The sequence below is a fragment of the Alligator mississippiensis genome, chromosome 14 (assembly GCF_030867095.1).
Source record: "Alligator mississippiensis isolate rAllMis1 chromosome 14, rAllMis1, whole genome shotgun sequence".
NCBI lineage: Eukaryota > Metazoa > Chordata > Crocodylia > Alligatoridae > Alligator > Alligator mississippiensis.
The window spans coordinates 43,469,744-43,488,279 of NC_081837.1; positions in this window are offsets into that span (position 1 = coordinate 43,469,744).

Consider the following 18,536-nt stretch of genomic DNA (forward strand, 5'->3'; position numbering starts at 1 on the left):
AGCCCCCAAGGGAAGCAGATCTATGTACTGTTATCAACTACAGCAATGACTTGAGCTATGACCCCAGAGAAGTCACCAAATCTGTTTGTACTGGGCTTTGTAATGGGGCAGTAATGCACAACTTGCCTAGTTAGCAGGAATTACTATTTGTAAAATTCTGAATATAGTTCTTCTCGCTTGGAGCTCTCAAGCATCCTCTTTGCTGTTAAACACTAATAACTGCAGCTTATACTATCACAAAGCCATCCCACATAAATAGTTGGCAGCAAGGGAAGATGTGGGAACTTCAGGGGGCCAAGGGTTGGGGGCAGAGAGGAGATTTAAGAAGACGGCACATCATTACCTGAGATGGACTTTAGCTTTTTTTGTAACAGGCAACTGCAAATGGCCACAGTATCTTGAGTCTCACTCCTAGCCCTCAACTAAATGCCCAGAAGGCAGAGGGCACTGAGTTAATAGAGAAGGCTACCCATTGGCGTACCCTGGCTGCAACCCTGGCCTTTGTTAGAAAACCTGTAGGCTCTATCTCCATTGTACAGGAAAGCCAGGGAAAACCTTGCAGGGAGGAGGCAGATGTAATCTTGCCTGAGGCCAGACTACCTCACAGTGGCATGCATGGTAAATCCTATAAATGCTGAAGTTCATTAAGTAACTTAAGAACAAAGAGGATTCTACTCCCAGCTCTCCTCAACCTCTCCAGAAGGGAACAAAGGAGCTGGCCACAGTGTGTGAAAGATCAGTCCCTTTCCTGCAAGTAAACGCAAGCAAAAGAAATCCACGAGGCAAGAAACTGTCTTTGGAGTTTGACTCCTGACTGGGCAACGTTCCTCGAGGAGTCCCAGCCTCTGCCGTGCACAGTGAACCTGGCCTCTCTTAAGTCTCTCCCTTTCTGTACTAGAAAGCAGGCATCTGAATGCTAAAGGGAGCGGCATTCATCAGGAAATTCACACGGTTTTTAGAATAAGCTAATTGCCTGTATAATTTTATTTATTCACCCAACGGCAGCACCAGACCGCTGCAGACTTGAATTTCTAATGTATTGTAACATAGCTCCCCTTTCCTGGTACAACAGGAGCTATTTGGTGTAGGAGAATGGGGATACCGGGGAAGTCTGCAAGCTAGTCCGTGCCCGGCATCCTTGGTGCAAGTTTGAGTGGTCTGAGGAATGAATGCTCCAACTCATGCCAGCTGGCTTTGATCTCCACGGGACCACACAATAACTAAGAAGTGGTAGAGCACAGCTGTGTCTGGTTCCCTTCTTATGTTTTACCTCTGGGGCAGTTGGCAGAGGAGTCACTACTATGTTGTCTTTACACCAGCTCAGAGCTACTGTTTGCTGGGGGACTCTCAGCGGCTACCATAAGACACCAGGTTCTTCTAGCTACCAAAGCAGGCAAAAACTTGCCTCTATATTCTTGCACCTCTGCTGACTTCTTTTAGAGATGGTATTTGCTGGCTCTCTTCACCCAAAGTACCTCCTGTCCCCAGACACTGTAATTTCCAGCACTATTTTTTCAGAACTGATTATTGTAGTTACTGTTCAGTACTTCTATTACACTACTACCAAGACATCCCACTCGGGATTGGGGCTACAGTGTTAGGTGCTGCACAAACGTACGTAGAAACAGTGTTCTACCCAGGAGAACTTATAGGTGCAATTTATTTTGGGAGCCAAAGCTTTTTGCATCTTAATTCAGCCTATAAAGTGTGTGTGCAGGAAGTCACATGACTAAAATGTGCAGTTGCATGTGCAGCACAAGTTAATTGTGTGTTACCATGTGCAAACCACCACCAGTGGTGGTTTGCATGGTGCGTGCAAATGTAAAGTTTGTGTGCACACTTCCATCCTGGCATAATTTGTAGAAAAGACTCACCAAGCAAGAGGCTGGGGTTGAAAATACACCTGGAAATTTTCAGTCCACAGTGTGAACCTATGAATCTAGGGAATCTCGGTAGTGGAGCTAAACTAGGCCCCAAATCCAAAGCACCCTCCTCACCTGGGAAAAAACTTGATCTAAATGCTGTGCCCCCTCTCTAATAATGCGTGCAGGTCAAGGGCTGAAAATGTGTCCCTAGCTGCGATTCTCCTGGGCTCAGATACTCCCAGTGGCTTTCACATAGTTAAGATCTTTTCAACACACTGAATTTCTGTCATCGGGGAAAAGGGCCTTCTGCTGAAGTTTGTCCAACAGTCCACATTCACTAGCTTCACTCATGTTTAGAAGTACATGCTCACAAACAATGGTATTGTTCACTGCCTGGATCACCACTCCACCCAGCACCACTAACAGCCTGGGACCAGCTGTGGAACAGCCCAGACATTATAGACCGAACACGTCCCAGTAGAGTCTCTTTGTATTTTATTTGTAAAACAACGTGCTTCTCAGCTGAGACCTTTCCTGCCTGCGTGCAGCCTGAAGCTACTTTCTGCAGTTGAGATAGAAAGCAGTATAAATACCATAGGGAGTTATAATGGCTGACACAATATTAACTACAGCGTTGCAGCTAAACGGTGCCACTGTCATACCCGAGGGCTTCCCTCCGACTTGGCTGCAGGACTGGAATTTTTCTTGCATTGCAAACAGACAGACAAACAAGCAGTAGATAAGCACTCTCCCTACCTAGGAAAAGCAAAGCGAGACAGAGAGGTGAGCGAGTGAGTGCCTGTGTGCGTGTGTATATATACACATGGGCATGTGTGGAGGGCCAATGCACTGAGTCATTTCTTCTTTTTTCATCCTAGCCATTAGCTGTCATCATATATTGCTATCCAGAATGTGTTTATGATACATTACAATAGCTGGATCCTACACTGTATCCTGCCAGTTATGGTATAATAGGAGATGGAAAAACAGGAGCGGCAGAAACAGCGTGTTGTGGACTGAATCAAGAATCCAGAGCCAGCCACCCCGCATGGAAATGCATGCTCCAGTTACAACAGAGTCTGTCGATCCCGAATCAGCCACGGCACCCAGATTCAGGCCCGCATATAAGACCATCATAAAAGACAATCATCCTCGACTGTGAGAGGTTGCCAAAGACCAGGTATGGGGCTGGCTCCATGTCTTCCCCAGTCCATTCCTCTCAATTTTCTTAACTTAAATTTAAAGGCATGCTCTCACCAATACAGCCACATGGCAGCCTTGTCTCATTTGGAACAGGGCCTGAAATTGCACCTGAGTCTGTAGCCAACCCTCACCCCAGGTGGCTTTGTGTTGGATCTCCAGCCTGCCCGAAACTTTCATTCTGCTTTATAATTCCAACTGAAATGCAGAAAGAGAAATTCAAATCAAGGAAGCGCAATAATATCTGAACCTGGCTGCTCATCAGCACATCACCCCTTAAAGAGCCAAGGCCTTTATTAAAAAGATATGAAACAAAAGTGATTTTTAATTTTATTGGGGAGACAAAGTCATTGCCAGAGACAGCCTGTGGCTAGATGAGATGATCAAGTCAAGAGGGAGAGCAGCGAAGCACTCGCGCAAATATGAAGCTAATATCTTTTTTACTCTTAGGGAAAGTGCTGTTCAATTTCTGGTGCTGCAGGCATGTGCAGCTTGAGTGGAAATGTAGAGAAATTGTATCCACCTGCTTCCATTCCCCACATCAAGAACCAGACCCTCAGCTGATGTAAATCAGTTCACTTCAATACAGCAGAGTGGATTTACGCTGGCTGAGGGCTCAGTCCCTAGCCTTACCCAGCAGAGTTAAAGCTTCAAAAAACAAATGAAAATGAGCCCCTTAAAAATCTATTCCCGCTCACCACACTCAAGGAAAAAACCCTAGTGCAGTAGGACAGCTTTATTGCAGCTATACTGCCAAATATCAGCCCGTGCTGTGTTCTGTGTAATGGAAGATGATATGCCTTTCCATTATTTTACAAGTACTTAGTTCAATGAGTGGCCTTGGTTAGCCTCTTCTTCATATGAGTTTGTCTTTGAGAGCTTTCCCTTGGAGAAAATTTCTATCTGTTTACTTGGATGTGTTCAAACTACAACGGGGCAGCAGCCCAAGGATCTGAGTCCACAGTCCATCTCTCTCCAGCAGAGAACTTACCTTTAGGAATCTGGTCACCGGCCATTAACTTCAAGGACATTTCAGTGTGTAAGCAAACACACATTTAAACACTTTGCTAAATTGCAACCCCAGTCTTTACGGGCCTCTGATGCATCTTATATGAACAAAAAAGACATAGTGTATTGATTGTTATACTTCTTTTGCCAGGGTTTTCTCAGAACTAGAAACCCAGATATGAAGTAAGGCCAAATCCCATTCACCCTCTACACACAAATAATGGATTTGCATGAGTAAGTAAATAGGCCCTGGCCATAACAGAGGATCTGAAACATGGCTTGTCTATGCTAAGCATGGACAACAATAAAGATGTGTGTGCATGTCCTACACAGGTTACATACACAAGGCTCCCAGACCTGGGACAGAAGTTCAATAAATGCATTTAACCTAAATCAGTCAGGTCTGATACTACATCCATCCAGGTTTATCTTAAACCAGTTCTGGCCATTTTGAAAGTGGTTTATGTGCACTGAACTTCTGTTGTGTTACAGATTTGAACCAGTTTTGAATCATTTATACCCATTTATGTGTAATTTCTGTCCCTAGCCCCAGTGAGGGTGAGTGAGATTGCCAAATGTGGAAATATTCCAAATGTACTTTGGTATCTTCCAAATCAGGCCAGTACACCCAGAAGCTATTACCACATTTTATTCCATCACCTCTCCACTGTGCAGGAAACCGTGCCGTCTCTTTATGCTGTTCCCTCTGTGTCTGGACTGAAGGATTCTCCTTCAAAGTAGCCTGACGAAGCCTGCCCTCAATTAGGCAGGTACAGAGTGACAGTGCTGTAAATGATCTAGATGGGGGGTACCTCTGGGCCTGGCTCAGTTTAGCATCATGGCAAGAGGCAATATTAGCTTCCCAAAGCCTGCAACCTTGTGAAGTTTTGCAAGTACAGACACAAAACGGTTTGCGTGTGATTGTGAAACTGAATATACCTGTACGACTGTGAGTGATGTCAGCTTCCCCAAGCTGCCTGCTGCCTTCGCTACAGAAATTCCAGGGTAAAGCATCAGCAAGGCATGTTGTTGCATGCTCATTCCCTAGACAAAGAAAGGAATTGACTCAAAGGCTGTTTTTCCCCCCTTTACTGGCTTTTAGGGCTGGGCAGCTGCTGCATAGTATGAATAGAGGCAACCCTGGCTGATTAGATTCAGAGGACTTTAGGAAAGGAAACAGAATCATAGAAAAGTGGGGCTGGATAGGGTGGTCATCATAGAAGACAGTCCGGTTGTACTCTGTCCTCTATTAATACGAAACCCAACGCCTTTATGTCCTCCGTTTTTCTCTTCAAGGTGTCCGTGACATAAAGGTGTCCGTTTTCATATCAATAGAGGACAAAGTAGCAGAAAACCAGGATGCTGTCTATGATGGCCACCCTAGGGCTGGAAGGGACCTCAGGAGGTCACATCTAGTCCAACCCCCTGCTCAAAACAAGACCAGCCCCAACTACATCATCCCAGCCAAGGCTTTGTCGAGCCAAGTCTTAAAAACCTCCAGGGATGGAGAGTCCACCACCTCTCTGGGTAACCTGTTCCAGTGCTTCACTGCCCTCCGGGTGCAAAAGTTTTTCCTAATATCCAGCCTCAGCTTCCTTTGCTGCAACTTGAGCCCATTGCTCCTTGTTCTGTCATTTACCCCTACTGAGAAGAGTCCAGCTCCATCCGCTTTGCAACCCCCCTGCAGGGAGTTGAAGGCTGATATTAAATCCCCCTCGGTCTTCTCTTCTCCAGACTAAATAAGCCCAGTTCATAGATTTCATAGACTTTAAGGCTGGCAGGGACCTTGGAAGATCACTGAGTCTAGCCCCCTGCCCCAGGGGCAGGAAGCCAGCTGGGGTCAAAGGATCCCAGCAAGATAAATGTTCATACGTCATGTCCCCCAACCCCATCACCATTTTTGTTGCCCTCCACTGGACTCTCTGCAATTTGTCCACATCCTTTCTGTAGTGGGGGCCCAAAACTGGGCACAGGACTCCAGATGTGGCCTCACCAGTGCAGAATAGAGGGGAAAGGGGTTTCCCTGGGTGGCAAATGCTCTGAAGATGGGATAAGTTCACAGGAGACCTCCTGGTAACTAATAGTGAAGGGATTTGCACATACATTTTGATACCTGCAGTGTCTCTTTTCTAGTAACTGACCTGGCACAGGGAATTGCTGACCGCCTTTTGGTAGAAAAGTATTGGCTTTTCATGTATACCACAGGGATGGGCCCCCTTTGAAATGGGACGGACAGATAGATAGACAGATCAATTGATACGTCTGTGATACTACCGGATCAAGAGTTTAAATCAGGCAAGATCACCAAGACCTGCAGAGCACCTCTCCCATCTGAAGGCTCTTTCGTGATTACATGAAACATTTTGGAGAAGGCTGAATTCAGGTCTCAGTAGCGGCAAAGCCACGATGACACCCCACTTCTCAGATGACGGATGGAAGAGAGATGCCCACGACTAAGTGGCCACATACTCTTGCTCTTGATTCATGCCAGTACAGCTGTCATGACTGCAAGGGAGTCCTGACTGCTCCCAGAGCCCCACTATCTCTCCCTTCCTCTCTCAACCAGGTCGGGCCTGGCTGGTTTGGGGATGCTGATGATGTTCTGGTCTGAACTGTCTCTTGAATATGCTGATGTGCATTGGGAATACCCCCACTGGACTCAGTAGAGTTACACCCATATAAAACCAGTGCAAAGGAGGTCAGATTTCTCCTTGCACCTGCCCCAGCGCTGGCAGAGAACTGTCCATTGCTTACCTGGGAGGTGGTGAGGGGGGAAGACTTCCCATTCAGCTCAGAGGGAGGAATTTCCTTGGGTCCCTATGATGCTGGAGCCTTTAAAATCCCTTCCTTTGCATGTTCTGTGTCTAGATACAGGGCTTTGGTCCCCAGAGACATCACTGCAGAGTTTTTCAGCTGGAATGAAAGGAAGTCAATTTTAAACAAACTAAAATGAGAGGCTGTTAATTGTGCGAGGTCTCCACTCTCCGTCTGGCACAAAGCAGGAACGAGAGCGGCTCCCTGAAGCAGCATCTATATTTATATTTAATATTGGTCCCTTACACATCCAAAAAATAAATTATCTCTCTGTTAGAACATGAAATACAAGATAATCTGTCAGGAAATGCAAGTTAACATCTGATTCTAAATCATTAATAGAGCACGGGCAAACTGGGATTACAAATAAAAATCCCATATATCAAGGCAGAACAGGTCTGCAAACTGGCAGACAGTACAACATGGTCTCATGTGGTGAGGATTTTCTTAGAAGTCTATTTTTAAACAGGCAGAGGGGTCCTGACTGCACCCAAGCCTTGCTTCAACCTTGATCTCCTAACTATCATTGACCAAGCCCAGCAGCGTGATATCTCCTTACTCTGGAGCACGTGAGGAGCACGTGCTACAGCAGTAAATAATGAAGGGGAAGAAGATTAGCATGCAGCATCCTTTGCATGTCTTTTGCTTGTGTGATGCCAGAAGGACACAGCCCAGCCTTTGCAATCAGAGGATCTGCTAAGGCTTTATTCAGGGTGTGGTCAAACTTACACAAGCACACAGTATGCGCTGAGCACGTGTTCCCTATGCACCCCACAGAGGCAACGGCATCAGATGAGGGAAAAATACCAATGGAAGCCAAAATGCCATGCAGCAACAAGAATAGCCACGTGGCTCGTACGCAGCTAATACACACAGCACATTGAGGTCCCAGTTCAGCAAAACACTGTGACATTGTGCTTGACTCTAAAGATGTGCTTCGGGGCTTATGAGCACACAGTTTTTGTGCTGCTTTAATTATACCATTTTTAAAGCAACGTAGCTGAAATGCTGCATCCCCCAGAGCAGATGTATTTACACTGTTGTAAAAGCGCCTCTGCTGCCATAGCATATTTTGGTACATTTAGGAGAAATAATCTCTGCTGATGTAATGGCCCTCTATGCTGGGCTAATTGCATCTGCCCTAGGGGTTGTTGTACCCATTTAATTAAAAACCCCTCACACCTCTGACCAAAGTGATTCATTCGGCATATTGTCAATGTGAATATAGTAAATAAGGTCAGGTTCAAATCTGGATGGGAGACCTCCCAGGGGGAATTTAGGCAGTAGCCAATATCATAAAGGGGAAACTTCTGGGGTGAGGCGGAGAATATCCTTCTCCAAATAAGCTGAGATCCAATACATTGTAACCGCCATCTTCCCATGGGATACCAGTAAACCTTAATCTTCAACAACATCCAAAAATCTAGTTCCCAGTTGCCACTCCCTGCTTGCACGCTCCCAAACTCTAGCAACATGATGCTTAGTCACGAGAGAAGAATGAAACCTCAAGTGAGATCATCTGGGCGTTACCCGTGAGACAGACAGTCTCACACGCACACGGTCCTGCACACACATGGCATAGACGCAGTACCCTGTTGCATTTCCATCTCTTCTCCAAGGTTTTTTCAAAGCAGACATTATCCAGCACATGGAAGGAGGCCTGAAGTTGAGGCAGCCACTTGCCTTCCTATCTGCACTACGCTTGAACGGGAATCATCATGTTTCCATGTATGTGCCCCATGCTGAAAGGCGCATTTTGTTCTAGAGAGCATCACAGGACAAGTTGAGACAATGCTCAGCTGAATAAGGGTACAGAAAGGAGTGTTCCCAAAGGCGTGTCTGTGGTTGTGGCTGGACTTGCTGTTTAGATAAGCCAGCGTGTGTCTTCATGTCTGCAAAAGGAAGGGCTTGGCTTGCTCGCAATTGCACTTTGACTTGCAGATGGGCAGCCAAGAACTAGCTGGAAAAAAGTTGCTGCTCAGCATGCTAGGACACATACAGGGAGCGGGAAGGTTTGTCCCTGTTTGATGTGTGCAGGAAATGAAGGCGCAGAACAGAGGCTTCTCATAAAACCAACAGATCGTGGAGAAGGGGAGACCACAGACAGGAAACAATGTCCCAAGGGATGAGGGAGGGTAGTTTGGATCTAATTAGAACCGAGTCAGGACCTGTGTTGCTATATACGTCCCTGCTGAACATGGCACGTTCTCTAGGTGCATATGTTAAGTGCCGGAGAGACATTTTGCTCTGTGCACATGGGCAGTGATGCTATTAGTGTCTAGGAAGGCTCCAAGAAACATTGCTTGGGCTTTTGAATTTTCACACCCCTCTGTGCATTTTGCTTTTAGTCAGTACAAGGAGCAAAAGTACTGGGCTTCTAAGAGAAAGATCATTCTTGGTCTTCCCAGCGTCGCTCAAACCAAGTACAAAACCCCCTCACCACTAAACTCATTTTCTCGAGATTCCCGGGCCGCTTTCCAGACAGAAAAGTGTCAGCTGAGTCTGGGAAATGAGGATAACTATCCACACTAAACTGAACCATTTTGCCATCATCTCCAATTAGTATCAAGTCCCTGCCATGGACATGACTTACTCCTCTGTCCTCTGAAAAGAACAGCTCATGTCATGACCTAACACAGGCTTCTTTGAAGGGGATAAAATCAACCTCTATCTGCACTGCAGTTTTAAAGGGATTGTTAAAATCTCCTTGGAGCAGGAACTCACATGTGCTCACACGCACAGCGATTGCACTCTCAATTCCACAATGCACCTTGCATCATGGGAAATGGCATGTTCCCTAGGAAACAATGGTGATGGTACAAGTTAGTCATGCTAATGCTACTGTTTTCTCTCCCGAGAAGGGAGTGATTCACATGTTTCCCTGCTGAAGGGTACCAAACGCTATTTGCTGAGAGGTGGAGTTCACCTCTCCCGAGTGCCTGTCTTACACATTAATTCACTTTGTCGCTCAGGTCCATGCTTTCTATGCACGGGTGGATCCATACCATGTTGCCCGGATAACTTTGTGTGCCTGATGTTGGCGTCTCACATCTAGCCCCCTAAAAGCAAAGCACTGAAATTTGTGGGCACTTTCGTCATGGATGGATCACATGTGGGATCATATGTCCATAACTCAGAAACTTGGCTGGCACTGGGGAACTCCTAGAAAAGGCCGGATCTCCTTTGCTCCCCATTTACACAAACAAGCAAAATCTCCGCACCTTTTTAGGGTCAGGATGTAGCTCAGCAAAACGAACTCAGCATCAGCAAAGGGGTGAGTTTGCATGCGAGTCCATTTTCCCGTGTGACCTCCGTTCTGGGAAATCCAAGGGTCAGCAGAGGAAGAGAAGTCCTAGCTTAAAATGACAGTAAATAAATGTTTCTCTAAAAAAAGGAATGTGCTGGTGCATGATAGAGGTAACAAAAGTGTCACTGTAGGAAATGAAACCGAGCCTGCGTGAAATCGCAAACAGATTAATTACAAGAGCGGGAGAGAACTCTGTCTGCAAATAATGTCAGGCTTGTCAGTGGCGTTGCCTTCTGTGCCCTAAACATGAACAGAGCAAGATTGGATAGACTTAGCTGCTTCTGGAACGGTAAGATCAGCCCCACAGATTGCAGCAGCCGATTACTAATGCGCTGTCATGTTCAAGCATTAGCCTGCTGTCTGCAAAGCTGGTTTGGCTTTGTTTGGCTTGCTTAATTGTGAAATCAAATATTCTGTATTGCTACATTTGCACACAGGGCAGGACTTCACAGCATGTTTGCTGCTACCAGTTTCTTCGCTGGTAGCAGGGAGGAAACAAGAATTTGACATCTTTTGGAGGAAGCCTTCAAAATGGCCTTTCAAAGGGGTTGGTTTTAGTAGACGGCCACGCTGACACTTGCACAAGGAGGCTGCTTCACTTGTGTGTATTGGGGTGGGGGTTGAAAAGCCCAATATACTGAAAATATGTATGCATTTGTTCTTGGCGCAGAGACTTTTTCATAATTATGTGCTGGTGCAGGGGATGAGACATCTAGGTGCTATTGCAATACAAAAGGTGAACAGTACCGGGGCCAAAACGTTCAAGTAGGGTCAGACAAAGTTAGGCTCCAACAGTCATAGCCCTGCTCCTAAATATAGAAGCTGCTTTCATCAACTCTGGCCATGTACAGCTGTTGTTTCTTCATGGAAGTTCAGGTGCCCCAGGAAATCAGGGGTTTGGGTTGTAGCCGTGTTGGTCTAAGGACATAGGCAGACAAGGTTCCTTGGGTGAATTTGATATCTTTTATTAGACCAACCCAAATGGTTGGAGAATAGTTATTAAGCAAGCTTTCGGGTTCAAAAACCCTTCGTCAGGCTAAGGACGCTTCAGCAGTTGGTGTGTGCTCTTCCTGGATGGAATGAAATCAGGACACTTACTGTAATTTTGGATCCTGCCTATGGATTTAGAGAAGGGCTTTTCAAAACTACCTATGGGAATTAATGAAAAAAGGAAGTTGTATAAGAGTCTCCCTATTCCTACACACCTCATTTTGGGCACCCCACAATGAGAAAAACCCCCCCAGTCTTTATGGGACCCCAGTCCCATCAGACCTGGGTTACAACAGAGTAACTCTACTGTCACCAGTGGAGCGACTTCTGATTTTCAGCTGGTGTAAGTAGAGAATCAGGCCCTAGGTATTTTGGAAGACATGCAGCTTTATTACTCATGTCTCTCCCAATAAAACATATTGTGCCTTCAGACTATAGACAACTTGACAACTTGGGGATGTCTGTCTATCTAACCTACGGAAGTGATCAGATTTCTAACGTGCCTATTATTGTGGCATCTAACTTTGTCAGTGTTGCTCTAAACAGCAGAATAGGAAAAGTAATATCGTCTCCATATATTGCAGGTAATGAGTAATCTAATTTTTCACAATGTGCCACTTTCCCTCCTCTGTGTGTTTATAAAGTATAGAAAACAACCCATCGCTTTCTCTCCCTCTTGCACTTTTACCTTTTGCTTTTAACATTTTATTTGAAAGGTTTTTACAAGTCAAAGGTCTCTCTCTCATATATGAAATCATTGCTTCAGTGTCACCAGACTTCTGGAATATTTTTATTCCTCAGCCCAGAATTTCCTTGGTTTATTGGACTGGGAGTGTATAGCAAGCTACACTGGTTGTGTCCTGGGAAAAGGCAGGTGATGCTCTTAAAAAATGCAGCTGCATGGCAGAGAGGCATGGGACTCCAAAGAATGGCAGATAATGCACTTCCAAATGGTACTTGCAGGGCCACAACTTGAGGCATTACAACTGCAGTACCGAGTTTGCATCAAGCTGCAAAGGGTGGTCAGTACAGTGGGTTCTCAGGCAGACAGCTTCTTTGATGCAGCCTGCAGGACTGTTTAAACAAAAATCATCAGTTATTTCCTCTTTGCTGCTGAAATCACTAGGAAAGGAAATGTAGGTTTTTGTCTTCTCTGTCATATAAAATTATTTCCATTGCCAGCTCAGAACTGAACTCTGTATGTGGATTCCTCCAGGCCAGGGGCACCAGGGTTTGCATTTTAATTACGGTACTTTGGTTTGTCTGCAGGGCTGTGCTTGCTGGATTCCTGTTGCCAGGTAAAGCATGAACAAACAGCACACCAAAGTCTGCAGAATGGGTTTGTGCCGGGGAGAAACTCAGGAGCAAAGGGACTGGTTTGTTTTGGTAGGGTTTCTTGCAAATATTCCTCTGAATAAGTGTCTTGGCATTGCAGATTCACCCGTCTGGCTTGAGTCAGATTCACTGGTTTACTATAGTAATTTGCTGGTGGCATGGGATCTGAGTTGTGCCTACTGACTTGCTATTTTAGGATTGCTTATTAGTCTGATTGCTAGCAAGACAGCTCACGAGTGTTGGTCTATGGGTAGGCATTTGCTGCTTAATGCATAATTAGTTTGTTTCCCGTCAGTTTGCTCATACTTGTTGGGCTCTGCATGAGGCTTCGTTCTTGTACGACTGCGAGAAAGCCAGAGAGAAATACAGGAGAAGGAGGAATTTTGAACTGCATTCTCTTATTGAGTGGCTGCTGTTCCCAAACCCAGTCCTATAGATGTTGCAATACATAGCAAACACATACAGTGCTCTTCTAAATGGGCAGTTGGAGAACTATCATAATTGTCAATCATAGTCCTCTTGCCCAGACGGAGAAAAAGAAGAAATCTTTAAATAATTAAACAGGGTCATTCTCTTTTATCTCCAATTAAAATAGAGGAAAAGACCTGACACCTTTACAGCCTGGGGTACCATTCGACAGTTATATTACGACTGGTCTTCAGTTGTTTTGCACGAATTATTATTTATGTCCTTCCCTCACAATAGCCCTTCGGAGCTTGTTACTGAGGTCATTGCAATGGTTTCCCATATCTCCTCCTTTCCCCTGAAGGCAGCGTGGCATTGCAGAGCAGGCTGGCACAACAGGCTTGGGACCTCTGCCTCCATACAGATTTTGTACAGGTAAGCGATAGGGATCTTGGACACCTCTGCCTACTGCGGGTGGAGTTACAGTGGTACAGAGGCACTTGATCCTAGCTTTAAACTGATCCTCTTTCCCCTTGCAAGAATAAGCTCTACCTGTTTAGCTACTTCTAGACTGGTATAACTGCACCCAGTGTGTAGTGTTGTACTGCTTTATACCAATATTATCAAAGCAGCGAGACTAGTGGGAGCAGACAAGGCAGAAGCAATTTCAGTCTTTCCATTTTGTTCTTGTTCAAATGTATGTTGCTTTTCAATTGCTCTTGTCCAACTTCCATCCTCTGTCTTCATACGGCTTGAGTCACAGAAGCATTTATTTTCAGTTGTTGCTACATGTACAGCAACAAAAAAGGCCTCATCCCCTATTGTTAATCTAGGAAGCAAAGAAGGGGCCAGACCCTTTAACTTGTCTTGAACCAGCTAGCTAGTATTTCATGCTTCACAGGATGCATTTGGAACCTGGAGCGGCCAGACAATGATATTGTGAAGGGAACAGCAAAGTTTCTAATTTTCCACTTTACTGCAAAAGCTTTCAAGTGTCTCAGCATCCTCCAGGCATGCTATTAAGCTCAGTCTTGGTTTGCCATCCTATAAACATTGGTAGGAAATACACTGCTAATATGATGTGTCACCAGGCATCATTTTACAGACCTAGAAGGCTGTGTTGAAATATGGCCGTGACGCCCAGATGAAATGGTGCAGAAGTTGCAGGTTACAACATGCCACCCCTTTTCAGGGGCATCTTACATGAACAGGCCCTTGTTAGAGCAAGGCGGCAATGGGAGCAGCGACAGCTTTTCATTCAGAACATATTTCAACAAAGCCCCTCTTAAAAGCACTTTCATGGAAACAGAAGGGAAATTTGCCCTTTTCCAATATTTTTGATATGTTGAAAACAGAACCAAAAATCTATAAAAGCTCCCTTTCTCTCCCTTCCCATCCTCTCCTGCTTTTATCCTTGCTCTTTTTCACATGGCAGTTTACAAAGGATAAGGGTGGGAAGGCAGAGGAGAGTGAAAACCAGAAAATTAAAAAAAAAAAAAACAGATTAGAAAATTTTTCATTCTTCATGAAAAAGTTTTTTAAAACATAAAGTTTTCCATTGTTTCCCCCTGAAACCTTTCAGTTCTGCCTGTGTGCTGGTGGTGATGAGGAGGTCCTCCTGATTCCCTTCCCCCTTACTCTGGTTCAGTTTGGGAGTAACCCTATTGATCTCAAGGAGGGCTCGTGAGCAGACACGCCACTATCCCCAAGATCTCCCTTTCCAGAGGGCCTGAGTGCGGTGTTAAGTAATACTCAGGGAGGTGTCTAATTTGCAAATCTGCAGACTGAGGTGCACGTGGAGTGGGTGTAAGTGAGCTTATTTCCCAGCAGCGTGCCCAGTCTCATTTCAGAAGCAGAGTAAACATTCGCCAAGGCATTCAGGGACTTGCAAGGGAGCTTACTCCACTTTGAAAGTACAACCTGTTCACTAAACTTGTCCACGCAGGAAGTTAGTGCCTAGTAGCCGATGTACTGTAAATTTTTGCACTGCTTTACCTCGCAAGAACTTCCCCTGCAGACCAGACTGGAGGGTTTCAGGAGAGGGTAGTTCACAACTGTTTGAAATATTAACAAGTGAAATCATCTTTAATCTGTTTTCTGAGTAGCTTTTGGACAATGCCTGCAGGAACTGAGAGCAAGACAAAAAGCAAAAGACCCTTGCTGTTTCATAGCCTTGCAGACCTTGGAGCAAAACGCCATGGAGCCATCATCATTTTCTGAAGTCTCACCCTGCCTTAGCAAAGCGCTTGCTTACCCACATACGTTACTTGCTTACTAACCTACATGCAATGGCTATAAGCCGTTTAAAACTGATCTAATCGTGTCCATGCAGAGCAGGGGTCAGTCTGCCCGCAGTGCGAGGGACAGGCCTTCACTTTCTAACTACACCAAGTCATTCAAGGCTGAGAAGAAGGATATCTCCTGTCCCAGGTAGGTACAACCACCTGGGCCAAAAAGCCACCGCACGATACCTCCCCTGCCAGGTAACCATACAAATGCCTCCAATGGGAGAATCTCAGCTACACAATTCATGGTAACAGGGGATCGCTCTTGGGCTTTCCCTCTAGCTTGCTCCTTTGGCCTTCCGGCTGGAGGCAAGCAAGACTAGGGGGTATCTGAGCTCCAAGCCTTGGGCCTGCATGTAGGATGCCCGCTGTGGATTTGGGGGTATCTGAAGCTCCAGGCTGAAAAGTCTGGGAGGGAGGAGACTTGCTGGTGGTAGCGCCACACAGACTTGAACGATTGAGCTCTGCTCAGTTGATAGAATTCAGAACTGATTTGGCCCCAGACACGAAATTAAAAAACCCCCAAAAACCACAAACAAAAACAACCAAAAAATCCCAAAACACCCCACCCCAACCATGTTCATGAAAAGCATGCATCCTTTTCTTCACAGCAGGGTGAGTTTTGATGCAGACAGATTCAAGACATTCATAAAAGATGTGCCGCCACCACCAAAAGCACGAGAGCTGCAATAGGCTCACTGCCACAGCGTGCGATGGGTACATGTGCCCACACAATGCACTGGTTCTGCACACCTACATCTAGAGCTGTATCCTCATACTGGCTCAATACTGCACCTGGACTGATACACCCTGCCACTTGCCTTTCTCTCAGAGCAGAGCTAAGCTAATGTGGTTTCTACAGCTAGCTATGGTGCCTCTGCACAGTGCTGCCTTGAGCCACTGAGACATGCCCTCAACACACACAACAGTTCCCACCCACATTAACAGTGCACAAGAAAGGCCCAGACCTTAGGGAGCAGATGAGAAAGAAAAACAATGTGGTTCCTAACCTGCTTTCACAAGCACTAGGCTTGTGGTGAACTTGGTCTATAGCATTATCTTCTTTTCCCCATTTTTTAAAGAAGTTTGAGAAAACTGTGTTTGCACATGCTGTCCACCACTGCCTGGCCCTTTGGCCCCCAGAATAATGTTTAGGCATTTTCATGTGGCTGATTTTTGCAAATCACATGCTGTTCTTAGTAAGAAGGTGTGCCTGCTTCACAAATATAGATGTCTAAAACCTCTGTCTGGGTGTTCTCATATGCTCCAAAGAGGAGACAAGCAAAAAGGCTGAGTGGCCCCATTGCAGATATCCAGCTTACATTTCACACAGAGGAGGAAGTTTAATGGTGAGAAGATGGATACTGGTGTCTTCCACTGCAGTGAATGATGACATATCATAAAGACATGTGGATTATCAAAGATACTGGCTGTTATTAAATCTGACTTCTCCCAAAGAAGAAAAGGGATAAATGCATTTGTGTGAAGGAGTAAGACTCTTCACTGCTACGCTGCAAAACCAGGTGTTGGTTAGTGCCAGCTCCTAGGGCCACAGGGATCATAGCAACAGAAGAGAGGTAAAGGTAAAGGTAGTAAAGGTAAAGGTAAATGTTTGCCTTTACCTTCAAAGGAGAAACAGAAGAGTAATATCTTATGCAGAGCCTGGGGACGGAGTGACGATGACACAGAAAAGTTGGTTTCCTTCCCTTTGCAAATAGGCAATTGTGGAGGACAGCATTTAAAATCAAAGTATTGGATGTAACAAGCCAATGTCTGACCTCTGTACAGACCTCTTTTAATTAAGTTTATAATTCAGGTCTTGGCTATGTGAAGTCATTGACGATCTAACAGCACTTATTGCAGAAGTGAATGTATCGAGACTGGTGTCCTGGAGACTGTCACTAGCTGTGTTCTGTCTGTTGGCTTCTCCCAGCGGATTCAGTCCTGAACTGTTAATTAGTGTTAGTGCAGTTGTTACATCCTGCCCCACAAATGGCTGCATATCAGTGGTGGTGGAGTGATCCATGTGTATCAATTGTTCAGTTTTCTGAAGTACTATGGACTCCAGACAAAATGGAGAAGTTAGAGATTAAGGACCCTCCTGTTAGATTCTTGCCCTGGTGTTAGGTATAGAACAGGACTTAGGCGCCCAAATGTGACTAACAATTTTTCAGCGACTGAGTAGGATGGAATAATATGGAAGGTGAGTCCTCTGCCTCCTCGCTGCTTTCTTAGGACTCAGTCTTATAAATCAGATGATGGCAGGTTGCAAAAGTCGATGCAGAAATGGATTTTCATTTTCATTGCATTTAGGCCCATTTAGATACGTACTAGATGGAGTAGAATCTGGGCTTAGGTTTTTTAGGCATTTTTTTGGAAATCCCAGCCCAATATGATAACTGTACTATCTTTTAGTTACTTCTCTACACTTCCTTCTATAGTACAACTGCCATAGGGCCATTTAAAATGCTCCACTTATCTTTATCTATAATGCTACCCGGTTTTGCAATTATGTTTGCTTTTGGATGATTTCCTTCCACTTATTTTGTACTCGTTTATATACCTTGATGGAGCATAAAAGATCAGCGCTGTATCTACAAGCCTTTGCTCTTCAGTTTGCAATTAGTTTTCCTCTCCACTCTCTGTCATGGGATTCAACGCATACCCATCTTCACAGAAGACACAGGCATGTAGATAAAGAAGTTGAGAGTTCAGTAATCCACATCTTCGTTACAATTTTGAGCCAGACATCTTGAACCATGCTCTTAGCAGTAGCTTCTGTACAAAGATTGCACTACAATTCTTGCAAAAGCTACAATTTTTCAGAGTGTGTGCTTTTAAAATGATAGAGGAGCAGATTGCTTATGACCAAATGAAGCGTTTTTGTCTTCTCTTCTGGGAGGGCCACCGGGTTGTTTTCCTCCTGCGGTGGATGATTGAGGACACGGGGTTGGGTAACATTGGGCGTGTCTACATGAATGCATTTACTGAGTAGTAACCCAAAATTACTACATAATACGGGTGCATGCCTACATGTGCATGCCCATACTGCACAGTAAATATGGTGACTTTTGCCAACTGTATGTGTACACTGTATGTGTGGCCTGACTTGGGACTAACTTTAGTCCACACACAGCGTTAATGCGCTTTAATGCCTGCACATGTAGACATCAGCCTATTCCCACTTACTACTCAGTAACTTAACGTGCTGTAAATTTAAGTCGGCGTAAATGCACATGTAGACATGCCCATGGCAACATAGTCAAGTCATACGAGTTATCTGAGGTAAAAGTGAGAAAGCAGGAGCATTTATTTACTGATTATTTT